Here is a 12,502-nt window from a genome sequence, read left to right on the forward strand (position 1 = left end):
TTTCTAGGCAAATGGGGGAAGAAAACACATGTTGTAAGTATCCAGATGGGAAAGTATCTTCTGGAAACTTGTAGCAGTGGCAATAAAGCAATACACATCAGTGTTCAAACTTGAATACATATTGTATTGCTTTTCACCCTCATAATTTTTTAAAATATGCCAACTGTCAGAGACAGTGGTAGGTAAGGTTAGATGGTTACATGGATTATTAGTAAAGTCTCCTGAGAAATTGGGATGTTGATGGTGGTTGAGAATCATAGGCTGACTATGATGCACTTCACCATCTGTTAATATAGGTATTTTAACTGGAGATAAGATCAAATATCTTGTCATTAGCCAAGAAGAGGAAGTAATTTCAATGCCATGTTAAAAATACAGTATTTAGCCATTCACACTGGAAAAATGCCTAATGGGAAATGAATAATGCAGGAGAGGTGACAATGGACAGAAAGGCAGTGAGCAAAGTGATCTTCCCTAGTGACCAAATAGAATTAAGGAAGTTAAAATCTCTAAGTGAAGTGAGTAGATATAGCTGTTCAGGTGATGGAAGCATGTTCTTTTTTTTTTTTTTTTTTGAGACAGAATCTTCGCTCTGTCGCCCAGGCTGGAGTGCAGTGGCGCTATCTCTGCTCACTGCAAGTTCCGTCTCCTGGGTTCATGCCATTCTTCCGCCTCAGCCTCCCGAGTAACTGGGACTACAGGCACGTGACACCACGCCCGGCCGATTTTTTGTATTTTTAGTAGAAACGGGGTTTCACCATGTTAGCCAGGATGGTGTCGATCTCCTGACCTCATGATCCACCTGCCTTGGCCTCCCAAAGTGCTGGGATTACAGGCGTTAGCCACCGCTCCCGGCCGCCTGTTCCTTAAGGTTATCCAAAGCAAACATGAAGGCAGATTCAGAACAAATGCAGAAATGGCTAACATATGATACTGCGTCTGAAATTTATTCCTTCCAGTGGGTTCTTGGTCTCGCTGACTTCAAGAATGAAGCCACGGACCCTCGCAGTGAGTGTTACAGTTTGTAAAGATGGTGTGTCCAGAGTTTGTTCCTTCAGATGTTCAGATGTGTCTGGAGTTTCTTCCTTCTGGTGGGTTCATGGTCTCACTGACTTCAGGAGTGAAGCTGCAGACCTTCGCAGGGAGTGTTACAACTCTTAAAGGTGGCGCGTCTGGAGTTGTTTGTTCCTCCCCATGGGTTCGTGGTCTCGCTGACTTCAGGAGTGAAGCCACAGACCTTTTCAGTGAGTGTTACAGCTCGTAAAGGTAGTGCGGACCCAAAGAGTGAGCAGCAGCAAGATTTATTGTGAAGAGCGAAAGAACAAAGCTTCCACAGCGTGGAGGGGGACCTGAGCAGGTTGCCGCTGCTGGCTTGGGTGGCTAGCTTTTATTCCCTTATTTGGCCCTGCTCACATCCTGCTGATGGGTCCATTTTACAGAGTGCTGATTGGTCCATTTTACAGATTGCTGATTGGTCCGTTTTTACAGAGTGCTGCTTGGTCCATTTTACAGATTGCTGATTGGTCCGTTTTTACAGAGTGCTGCTTGGTACGTTTACAAACCTTTAGCTAGACACAGAGCGCTGACTGGTGCGTTTTTACAGAGTGCTGATTGGTGCGTTTACAAACCTTTAGCTAGACACAGAGCGCTGATTGGTGCATTTTTACAGAGTGCTGACTGGTGCATTTACAAACCTTTAGCTAGACACAGAGCGCTCGTTGGTGTGTTTACAATCCTTTAGCTAGACAGAAAAGTTCTCCAAGTCCCCACTCAACCCAGGAAGTCCAGCTGGCTTCACCTCTCAATACTAAACTGAAAATAACTTCATGGGACTCAAATGTTATAATGTTGATTTTTAAAGCACTTTATCCAAATAAATGACTCAAAAAATATACCAATTTCATAGAATTGGAATTTAGGGCAGAAATTTTGGGTGTTTTGTTTAAGTCTGATTACAAGATATTAGTATTGAAAGACCTTACATATTAATTTTCTCTTTATTTTCCTTTCTTCATGTTGCAGAATTTCTCTGGTTATTGAGTTCACAATATTTACACATTCATAAAAACAGAAAATGTGAAACATCTGCATTTAATACTAATCGCTGAATTTTGTAGGGCTTCATGTGAAGTATATCTTAAAAATAGTGTTTCCCCTAAAGAAGTATCATTGGCTCTGAGTACAATAGTCACACCTTATTTGCAGGGGATATGTTCCAAAACCTCTGGTAGATGCCTACAACAGTGAAGAGTACTGAACCCCATACATATTGTTTTTTTTTTTCTATACATACATACATGTGTTAAAGTTTAATTTATAAATAAGGCATAGTAATAAATTGACAACAATAACTGATGGAAATATAGAACAACTATAACAATATACTGTGTAAACGTTATGTGAATGTGGTCTCTCTTTCTCTCAAAACATTTTATTGTACTGTACTCCCCTGTTGTCTGATTGCCATTTACTAGGAGTAACAGAAATCTTTGGAAAATGAAATCACAGATAAGGGGCAACTACTGTGTGTATAAGGATAGAATCCAATTGGGAAAGATAAGAGGAGAAAATGATAGTGACTAAAATGTCACTGGAAGTTGAGAACTGACTATGTTTCTCTTTACATTTCAAGCTTTGACAGATGTTAAAGATGTTTAATAAATATTTATTTTACATACATAAGTATATATATAATATATATTTATATTTGCAGGCTACTAAAAGCATCACACTCTTACTGTCTGCATAAACCCAGCCTCAGCATAGACATAGTTTTATATTCAGTAAACGCTTAAGATTCTTCTTTCAAACTAAAGCACTTATGATAGAAAAATGAGAAAAAAATTCTCAAGTACTAGGGCTATTAGCAAAAGTGAAATATGTCTGTAGTGTCTTCACTTCAACATTTGCCATTCCATATGGATCCGTAAATATTTGTAACAATAGTAAGTAAAGGAATTTTAGCATTAATAAAATAAGGTCGAATTTGCCAGGAAAAATTAAGATAGATTTTTCATATTTTCTTTTTTTCATTTAAGTATTTATTGAACAAAAGCAGAATAAATGAACTAAGGGCTGTTTTAACCTGTAGATATAAAACAGCAACTTCAAATATTCAGAAAGGTGTCACACAGAGAATGAAAGACTTGTTTAGTATTTCTGCAAAGGGCAGAACTTGACCCAAAGGATAAATACAAGCAATCAGTAGGCCATTGGATAGTTGTACAAAGTGTATCACATATCTTAATTGCTTCTTTCTCCATATAATGCGTTCCACACTTAACTTTTCCCATCTTATAAAAGGAAATAATACAACTTAATACTTCTCATGAACGTCTTAAAGAAGTCATATTTTCATGGCAAGCCCTCCACTGCCAGCAATAGATGTACTCATAGTATTGGAAAACATCTAAAGTTAACAAACTGGTTTAGTATAAAAATGGTTTATTTGTTCCTCAGACATATTTCTGCATTTTACATTAGTGGATCTCAGAAGTTGGGGAGAAAAGAGAGCGTAGTCTCCAAAGAGGGTGAATCATAAGCTCTAGCAATACAGATACTGCCCTCAAACTCCAAATGAATCATTTCCACTATCCAACAATGGTACAGATGAGAGTGTGGTATGTGCTGGGGCATCTGCACAGACAAAAGATAGTTGACAACCACTGTTCTACAAGAAACAGGAAATCTTATTTCACAAGTCACTAAAAAACAAACTAACTGCTGTAGTAATGAGAGGCTCCATCCAGACTGTTAAATATTACAAAGTGAGAACTGTTTTAACAACTACTCAGCATAATGTTTAAGAACAAAATGTACATAAAACATTGTACTTTATATGTATATTTTATCACATAGTAAGAAATGCTGAGGTGCTTCATCTATGCAACAAATTGAAAATAAAAACTTTACATTTCTATATTTGTCAATATACAGGATTCTGAAGGTGGATCTTAAACTCAGGATGATAAATCAGTTATCAAGGAAAGCCACATAACCCGTCAGTCTGGATAACTGCTATTCACTGGGGATGGGTGAACTGGAATTGGCTCTGGCAAGGGAATAAACTTGTTAAAAGAAACATCCAGGGCCCTTGCAATTGGCTTTCTGGGCATAACCATTCTTATGGTTGGGTCAGCTTGCCATTCTTGTTTTAATATACCTTTCACAGCCTCTTCTACAGGATATCCAAAAAAGGCTTCAAAATCATCAACGATTATTGAGATATACACTTGAGAGGGCAGGGCAAAGGCTCATCTCCTTGTTGTATCTCTAAGTGCTTCCATAATTGACTGGAACATCTTAGGCTACTGGTAAGCATTGAGGGTTGTATACATCCCAAAGAAATCTCTATGCCAGAATTTTTTTCCTACTGAGCAAATTCTCCCAAGTTCAGAATTTGCAGATTTTATAGCAGGTGGTATTCTTTCCCAAAGATATCTTGGATTATTCATGTCGCTATGGAGCAAATAAAAAGCTAGAAGCTGACCATACACTGGGGGTGCAGCAGTTCCTCCAAGAGCCTGGAACTCTTGGTTCTCGCACTGATCCAACAACTTTTTGAAACTGAAGACACTTTCCTTCATCATTGCCACTGGCATCTTCCCAGCCTGTCTTGCGGCCACCCCTTCCCAACAGCCAGACCCCAAACTGTCCCCCTTTTCCTATATTCTTAGTAGAAAGTACACTTATCTTAAACTTGCAAGTCTGCATGGGAATAAATATACAACTTAAATTAAATTTGAGGGGAAAATGCGACTCGGTGGCTGGCAAGATGGCCAAATAGGAACAGCTCCTGTCTGCAGCTCCAAGGGAGATCAATGCAGAAGGCAAGTGATTTCTGCATTTCCAACTGAGGCACCTGGCTCATCTCGTTCGGACTGGTTGGACAGTGGGTGCTGCCCATGGAGGGAGAGCTGAAGCAGGATGGGTCGTTAATTCAGACTACTCAGGTAGTTTGAAGACTTCAGGCTCAAACTACTTTAGAGCTAATCTGAGAGAGTTCACTTACAGAATTACAAGTTTATTCTTTTGCCTGGTTGTTAGGAAGACAAAATACAATGCTATAATACCTTTATTAATTCTTGACACATTAAGTAAATTCTTCACTCAGTTTACCAGAGTAAATTTTTTTAAAGAATTTATTGGGTAAATCCTGGAATCAATGTATATTCAGTGCACTTCTTTTTCTTGAACATTCCAGATCTAGAAGGCTAGCATAGCTTCAGATGTAGCTCATCTTTTTGAGGGCCAACTATATGCTCAGTACCATGCTAAGTGTTTTGCATTTGAGTTTTTCCCTTTAAACTTCCCACAAACACTCTGAGGTAGATCTTTATATTCTACAAATAGGGTCACTGTGTAACATCCCAACACACAGAGACATTCAGTAATGTTTATTGTGCTATAAGAAGAAGGCAGACTCATAGGAAATAAGTTAAAATCAGAAAGGGACGTATCAGATGATTAACCTTTGTATAATCATTTACGTTCAACTGCATGATACATTTTTGAAAGATTTCTAATTAATTGAAAAATTTTTTGAAAAAATTCCTCTTTGTCTAATAGGTATTAGAGAAAATCACCACCACACTCTTCAATTTATACCACTTTGATTTATGCCACAATACAATGCACAACTAGGAACTCAAAAGTGTTTCTGATAAAAGTCATTAAGTAAGGTGAGAATATTGAAATAGAAGAAAGTAAAGTTGAATCAGTCCCCACAAACTAGAAATGAAGATGGGGAAGAGGCAGCATTAAAACACAAAACAAAATGGCACATTCATGTGTTCTAGTGCTGGCATTTACACATCCTTGCCTCTTTGGATATATATTATGAATTATTTTATTATTATTTTTATCAGAAAAAGAGTGTCCATAAGATGGTATGAATTTTCATAGCAATAGACAGCGTCTAAAACTAGGATTGTGCTTTTGGTAAAGGTTGTTAAATTAAGCATTACTAATAGATACAAACTTCTTTGATAAAACTTAAGAAATTTTCAGGTGAGAAGCAACAGCTTTTTTTTGTTTGTTTGTTTGTTTCTTTGTTTGTTTGTTTTTTGAGATGGAGTCTCACTCTCTTTCCCATCCTGGAGTGCTGTGGTGTGATATCGGCACACTGCAACCTTCGCCTTCTGGGTTCAAGCGATTCTCCTGCCTCAGCCTCCCGAGTAGCTGGGATTACAGGCACCTGCCACTGTGCCTGGCTAATTTTTGTATTTTTAGTAGAAATGGGATTTCGCCATGTTGGCCAGGCTGGTCTTGAACTCCTGACCTCAAGTGATCTGCCCACCTCAGCCTCCCAAAGTGCTGGGATTACAGGCATGAGCCACTGTGCCCGGCGCAACAGTTTTTATTATCTTAATGTCTATATTACACAGGACAAGAAAAAAAATGTGAAAATTGCAGTGCTTTGCCTTGTTAATTAAATATATATTTTTAATAAAATTCAGCTTTCTAAAATAAAAATATTAGGGTCATTTTGAGTTAGCTAAGTTTATAACAGTATTGAAATTATGGTATCAAACTCATCTATTAGGAAAACCCTTAATTTTTTGTATAAAACACGTGATGGCTCAGTGCATCAATTTTTTTTTAAATTTTTTGAAGAGGTGGAGTCCCACTACATTGCCCAAGCTGGAGTGCAGTGGCTATTTGTAGGCATGATCATAGTGCGTTGCAGCCTCAAACTCCTGGGCTCAAGTGATCCTTCTACCTCAGCATCCTGAATAGCTGGAACTACAGATTCATGCCACTGTACCAAGCCCATTGCCTCCATATTTTAGCTAAGACTGAAATATCAGTATATATTCTCAGTGATTGTGGGTATGTGCACATACGTGCATGTGCGTGAACAAGAGAAGGAGATGACTAATGAAAACAGAACTGTCTATCATTAGTACTGTGGTAACATGAAAATGTGAATATGCGTAGATTACAAACAGGTATAATTGCACAGTTATTAGTGAGCATATTGATAAAAATGTCAAATCTGTGTAATTAAGGGCATGTTCCTCATGAAAGAGTTTATAGGAGGTGACAAACTGTGAATTCTGTGTTATACAGACTGTTTTCCCAAGTTTTCCGTGATAGTGTCATTCTGATTTTGAATTATCTTTAATTTTTAATCTTAATCCTCTAAAATATCTTCTTTATACCTTTCTTGGATACAAGTAAATTTATAATCCATAGAATTCATTCTTGGAAAAATATTTTCCTTTTATTTGTATAGGCTTATGTTTTTTACTATTTTGTTTCCTGAATCTGTTACAAATTGGCCCATTATGCATGTTTTTCTGCAGTGTAAATTGATTTTCACAACCTCTATATCTAGAAAACCAACTGGTTGATATATGTCTTTAATTTTATTCGATTTCTTGAAGCTTTGGCAATACATCCTTAAAATTAGGTATCATTTTTGAAACGATTTTTTGAAATGTGAAAAATAACTAGTTAAAAAATATATTGTGATAGGAAGCAATATTAAAATCTTGTAAATGTAGCAAAAATTAACCTTTATATAGCCCGGTGGTTTTTTGAATTGTCATTCCCACACCAGCAACTTTAGCATCAATTGGGCACTTATTAGAAATTCGAATTGCCAGGCTCTACTCTATACCTACTGAGTAAGAAACTCTGGAAGCAAGGAATGTGTATTTAAAAGACTTTCAGTGCATTCTTATGCATGGTAAAGTTTGAGAACTATGCTCTAAAGTGCTGGATGAATAACCTGCTTCCTTCTACCTTCCATTGACTCTTTCTACTCAGTCAGATAAGTTAACTAATCAAATATGAAAGCAGTGATTTTTAAATTTGGCACCTGAATTGCCAGGTCAGAACAGTAAATTTCCCTTCCTGATCTGTGCCAGATTAAGAAGAGAAGTTTCTTTCTTGGTTGAAAAAAAAAAAAAAAAAGACTGGATGTCTCCTGGCAGGGAAGCAAAATGAGAAATCTGCTTTGCAGCCTCTTCAGCCAGCCAGATGCCTGAGCCCCCAGTAAGACTAAAAGCAAACCTATATTAGAATCCTGGGGAATATGGGCAACATGGCTGACTTGACACGTCAGGTTGAAAGCTGCCACTGAGGGACCACGATGGCTGGCATACTCAGATTTCAGAGGGAAGGCACAAAGCCATTTTACAAATGAGCCGGAGTGACAAAACATTATCACCTGGAAGGGTCATCTAATTTATGGAAATGGGTGCCCTCCTCCTCCATCTATCCCAAACACATCTCTTTAAAACAGCAGCTTTCTTTCTACCTTACCCCATTCCCAATCCTGCCACTTGTTTGCCAATTTATGATGCAAACTGTTATAATGTTACTTGGCACTCATAAAATGTTATTTTTTTGTGCAGCCTTTTACACAGAGGTAGCCAGGCTGGTTTTCTGGAGAAGGGACTTGTACATGCCTTTGGTGCTTTTTGTTTGTTTGTATCAGAAGTTCTTGTTTTTCTTTGCAGATTTTAGATCAACTTCTAGTCTGTTTCTGGAACCTCAGCAGTTTTGTATTTCTAGGCTCTATAAAATATAGAGTTACTCCAAAAAATCAGTCAGGTCTGCTTTATCTCTGATATAACAATAGATCATCTCAGAGATTTTGGGAAACTATGTGTGTGGGAGAGAAAGGTTTATGCTTTAAATTTTTTTGCTCAGAGGACTATGCTATGTAGACAAGTTCAATAAATTTACACTAGACATTCTGTGACAACTATACAAGCTATTTTTCGAAATTGTAAAATTTCAGTTTGTCACAATATTTGTAGATTATAGTAATCATTTATTTTATTGGAGAGACTAAGAGTTGACCAGAAGCTCTTTACCTCCATCCCCTTTCTTCCTTCATTCTACCACATATTTGTAAATAAATAAATACATAAATTATATATTCGTGTACAATCTTGTCTTTTTGAATAAAAAAGAAATAGTGGAATCAATCTGATGATTTGAAATCTTACAGGGCTTTAAGGTTACCAGTCTACATATCAAATATCATTGCATATGTTATAGATAGACACATGATGGTGACTATTCTAGATACTGAGGAGACAACAGTGAGCAAATAAAAATCAGAAAAAAGTCACTACCCTCAAAAAGATTCAATTGTACTGGAATAAAATATTTAATAAAATAAATATATTATATTGTATATTAAATGGGGCTTAATTTTACAGAACAAAATAAATTGTCTCAATGAGGTAGAAATAGGGGTGCAGGTTGCAGTGTTAAATGGGATGGTCAGTATAGGTTTCACAAAGAAGATACCATTTGAGCAAATCATACAGGTGGCAATCTCAAGTGAAATGCATAAACACTCTAAAACACACCTTGTAAAGCATTTTGATAGTTCTAAATTTTTATTTGACTTTTTTTCTTATTAAGCTTATTACATTCTCTACAGTTTGAATATCGCTTATCTGGAATGCTTCAGACCAGACATGTTTCCATTATTGGTCCATTCTTGCATTGCTATAACAAAACACCGGAAACTGAGTAATTTATAAAGCAAAGAGGTTTAATTGGATAATGGTTCTTCAGGCTGTACAGGAAATATGATACTGGCATCTGCTCAGCTTCTGAAGTGGCCTCAGGAAACTTTCAATCATGGCAGAAGGCAAAGGAGAAGCAAGCCTGTCTTGGCACACATGTTTAAATAACCAGATCTCATGAGAACTGACTCACTCACTATCATGAGAACCGCACCAGGAGATGGTGCTAGACCGTTCATGAGAACTTTCCCCCAGTGATCCAATCACCTCCCACCAGGCTGCATCTCCAACACTGGGGATGACAGTTTGACATGAAATGTAGGTAAGGACACAGATCCAAACCATATCATTCTGCCCTGACCCCTCCCAAATCACATGCCCTTCTCACATTTCAAAATACAATCATGCCTTCCCAACAGTACCCCAAAGTCTTAACTAATTCCATCATTAACTCAAAAGTTTGCAGTCCAAAGTCTTATCTGAGACAAGGCTAGTCCCTTCTGCCTATGACCCTGTAAAACAAAAACAAGTTAGTTACTTCCAAAAAACAATGAGGGTATAGGCATTGGGTAAATACTCCCATTCTGAAAGGGAGAAATTGTCCAGAAGAAATGGGCTACAGGCCCCATGCAAGTCTGAAACCTAGCAGCGCAGTCATTAAATCTTAAAGCTCCAAAAGAGTATCCTTTGACTTCATGTCTCACATCCAGGGCATACTAGTACAATAGGCTCCCAAGGCCTTGGGCAGATCTGCCCCTGTGGCTTTGCAGGGTTCAACCTCCACGGTTACTCTCAAGGGCTAGTGTTGATTGCCTGTGGCTTTTCTAGGTTCATAGTGCAGGCTGTTGGTGAATCCATAAGTCTGGGTTCTGGAGGATGGTGGCCCCCTGTCACAGCTCCACTACTAGGCAGTGCCCCAATGGGGACTCTGTGTGGGGGCTCCAACTCCATATTTCCCTTCTGCTCTGCACTCGTAGAGGTTCTCCATGAGGGCTCCACCCCTGCCACAGGCTTCTGCCTGGGGAACCAGGCTTTTCCACACATTCTCTAAAATTTAGGCACAGGCTCCCAAGCCTCAGCTCTTGCACTCTGTGCTCCTGTAGGCTTAACACCACATGAAAGCGGCCAAGGCTTATGGCTTTTTCCTCTAAAGTATCAGTCCTGGGTCCCTTTTAGCCATGGCTGAAGGTGGAGTGCCTGGGATGCAGGGAGCAGTGTTCTGAGGCTACACAGGGCTGTGTGGCCCTGGGCCTGGCCCACGAAATCATGTTTTCCCTCCTAGGCCTCAAGGCCTGTGATGGAAGGGGCTGCCAGGAAGGTCCCTGAAATGCCTTTGAGGCATTTTCCCTATTGTCTTGGCTATTAACATTTAGCTCCTCTTTACTTATGCAAATTTCTTCAGCCCACTTGAATTCCTCACCAGAAAATGGGCTTTTTTTTTTTTTCCTACACATGACCAGGCTGCAAATTTTCCAAACTTTTATGCCCTGCTCCCCTTTTAAACATAAGTTCCAGTATCAGGTCATTTGTTTGCTCACACATAAAAGCATACACTGTTACAAGCAGCCAGGCTACATCTTGAACACTTTGCTTTTTAGAAATTTCTTCTGGCAAATACCCTAAATCCTCACTCTCAAGTTCAAAGTTCCACAGATCCCTAGAGCAGGCACACAATGCAGCAAGGCTCTTTGCTAAAGCATAGCAAAAGTGACCTTTCCTCCAGTTTCCAATAAGTTTCTCATTTCCATCTGAGACCTCCTCAGTCTGGGCTTCGTTGTCCACATAACTATAAGCATTTTAGTCATAACAATTTAAAAAGTCTCTAGAAAGTTCCAAACCTTCCCTCATCTTCCTGTCTTTGACCTTCTATATTCCTCCAATCTCTTCCTGTTATCTAGTTCCAAAGCTGCTTCCACGTTTTTAGGTATCTTTATAGCAATACCCCACTTCTGGTACCAATTTTCTGCATTAGTCTGTTCTTGCACTGCTATAAAGAAATACTTGAGACTGGGTAATTTATAAAGAAAACAGGTTTAATTGGCTCACAGTTTCACAGGCTGTACAGGAATCGTGATGCTGGCACCTGCTTGGCTTCTGGGGAAGCCTCAGGGAACTTTCAATCATGGTAGAAGGCAAAGGGGAAGCAAGCATGTCTTATATGACCAGAGCAGGAGGAAGAGATAGATGGGGAGGTGTCATACACTTTTAAATAACCAGATCTCTTCACTCACTCACTGTCTTGAGAACTCCACTCCCACGATCCAATCACCTAACACCAGGCCTCATCTCCAACACTGAGGATTTTTGACGTGAGATTTGTGTAGTGACACAGGTCCAAACCATATCATTTTTAATTTTGGGTTTTTCAGATTTTGCAGTATTTGCATATACATAATTAAATATGTTGGGGATGGGACTCAGGTCTAAACATGAACTTAATTTACTTTTCGTATACACCTTATAAACTTAGCCTGAAGGTAGTTTTATAAAATGTTTTTAATAACTTTGTGCATGAAACAAAGTTTTTATTGTATTTTGACTGTGATCTGTCACATTATGTCAGGTGTGGATTACTCCACTTGTGGCTTAATGTCTGAGCTCAAAAAGTTTTGAATTTTGAAGCATTTCAGATTTTAGATTTTCCAATAAGGGATCCTCAACCTGTAGAAAGGGAAATCTAGTTAACTGTCCTTTCATTGAGATTTTCCTATATGAAAAATAGGAAAGAACAGTGCTTCCCAACCAGTATTGACATTTGGCCAGATAATTCTTTGTTGGGAATCCAGTGGTGATCGGGGGTGAAGGGCTTTCTTTCCTATGCTTTGTGGGCGTTTTGCAACATCACTGGCCTCTACCACTAGATGTCAGCAGTACGTAGTCTTGACAATCAAACATGTCTGTAGCTATTGCCATATGTCCTCTGGGCAACAAAATTGCTCCTGGTTAAAAACCACTGACCTGTGTCTTCAGGCCTTCAATGACTTGGAAAGCAAAAGTGGGCTAATTTA

The 12,502-nt window shown here is 38.6% G+C and overlaps 1 protein-coding gene and 1 pseudogene across 6 annotated transcripts in view; one reads left to right on the forward strand and one right to left on the reverse strand.

Annotated features, from left to right (window-relative positions):
- The window catches only part of DACH2 (dachshund family transcription factor 2), a 676,921-nt gene that overhangs the window by 638,874 nt on the left and 25,545 nt on the right, over positions 1-12,502 (forward strand). The gene's annotated exons all lie outside the window — the stretch shown is intronic.
- On the reverse strand, positions 3,973-4,601 carry LOC100609471 (COP9 signalosome complex subunit 8-like; annotated as a pseudogene).

The sequence above is a fragment of the Pan troglodytes genome, chromosome X (genome assembly GCF_028858775.2).
Source record: "Pan troglodytes isolate AG18354 chromosome X, NHGRI_mPanTro3-v2.0_pri, whole genome shotgun sequence".
Lineage (NCBI taxonomy): Eukaryota > Metazoa > Chordata > Mammalia > Primates > Hominidae > Pan > Pan troglodytes.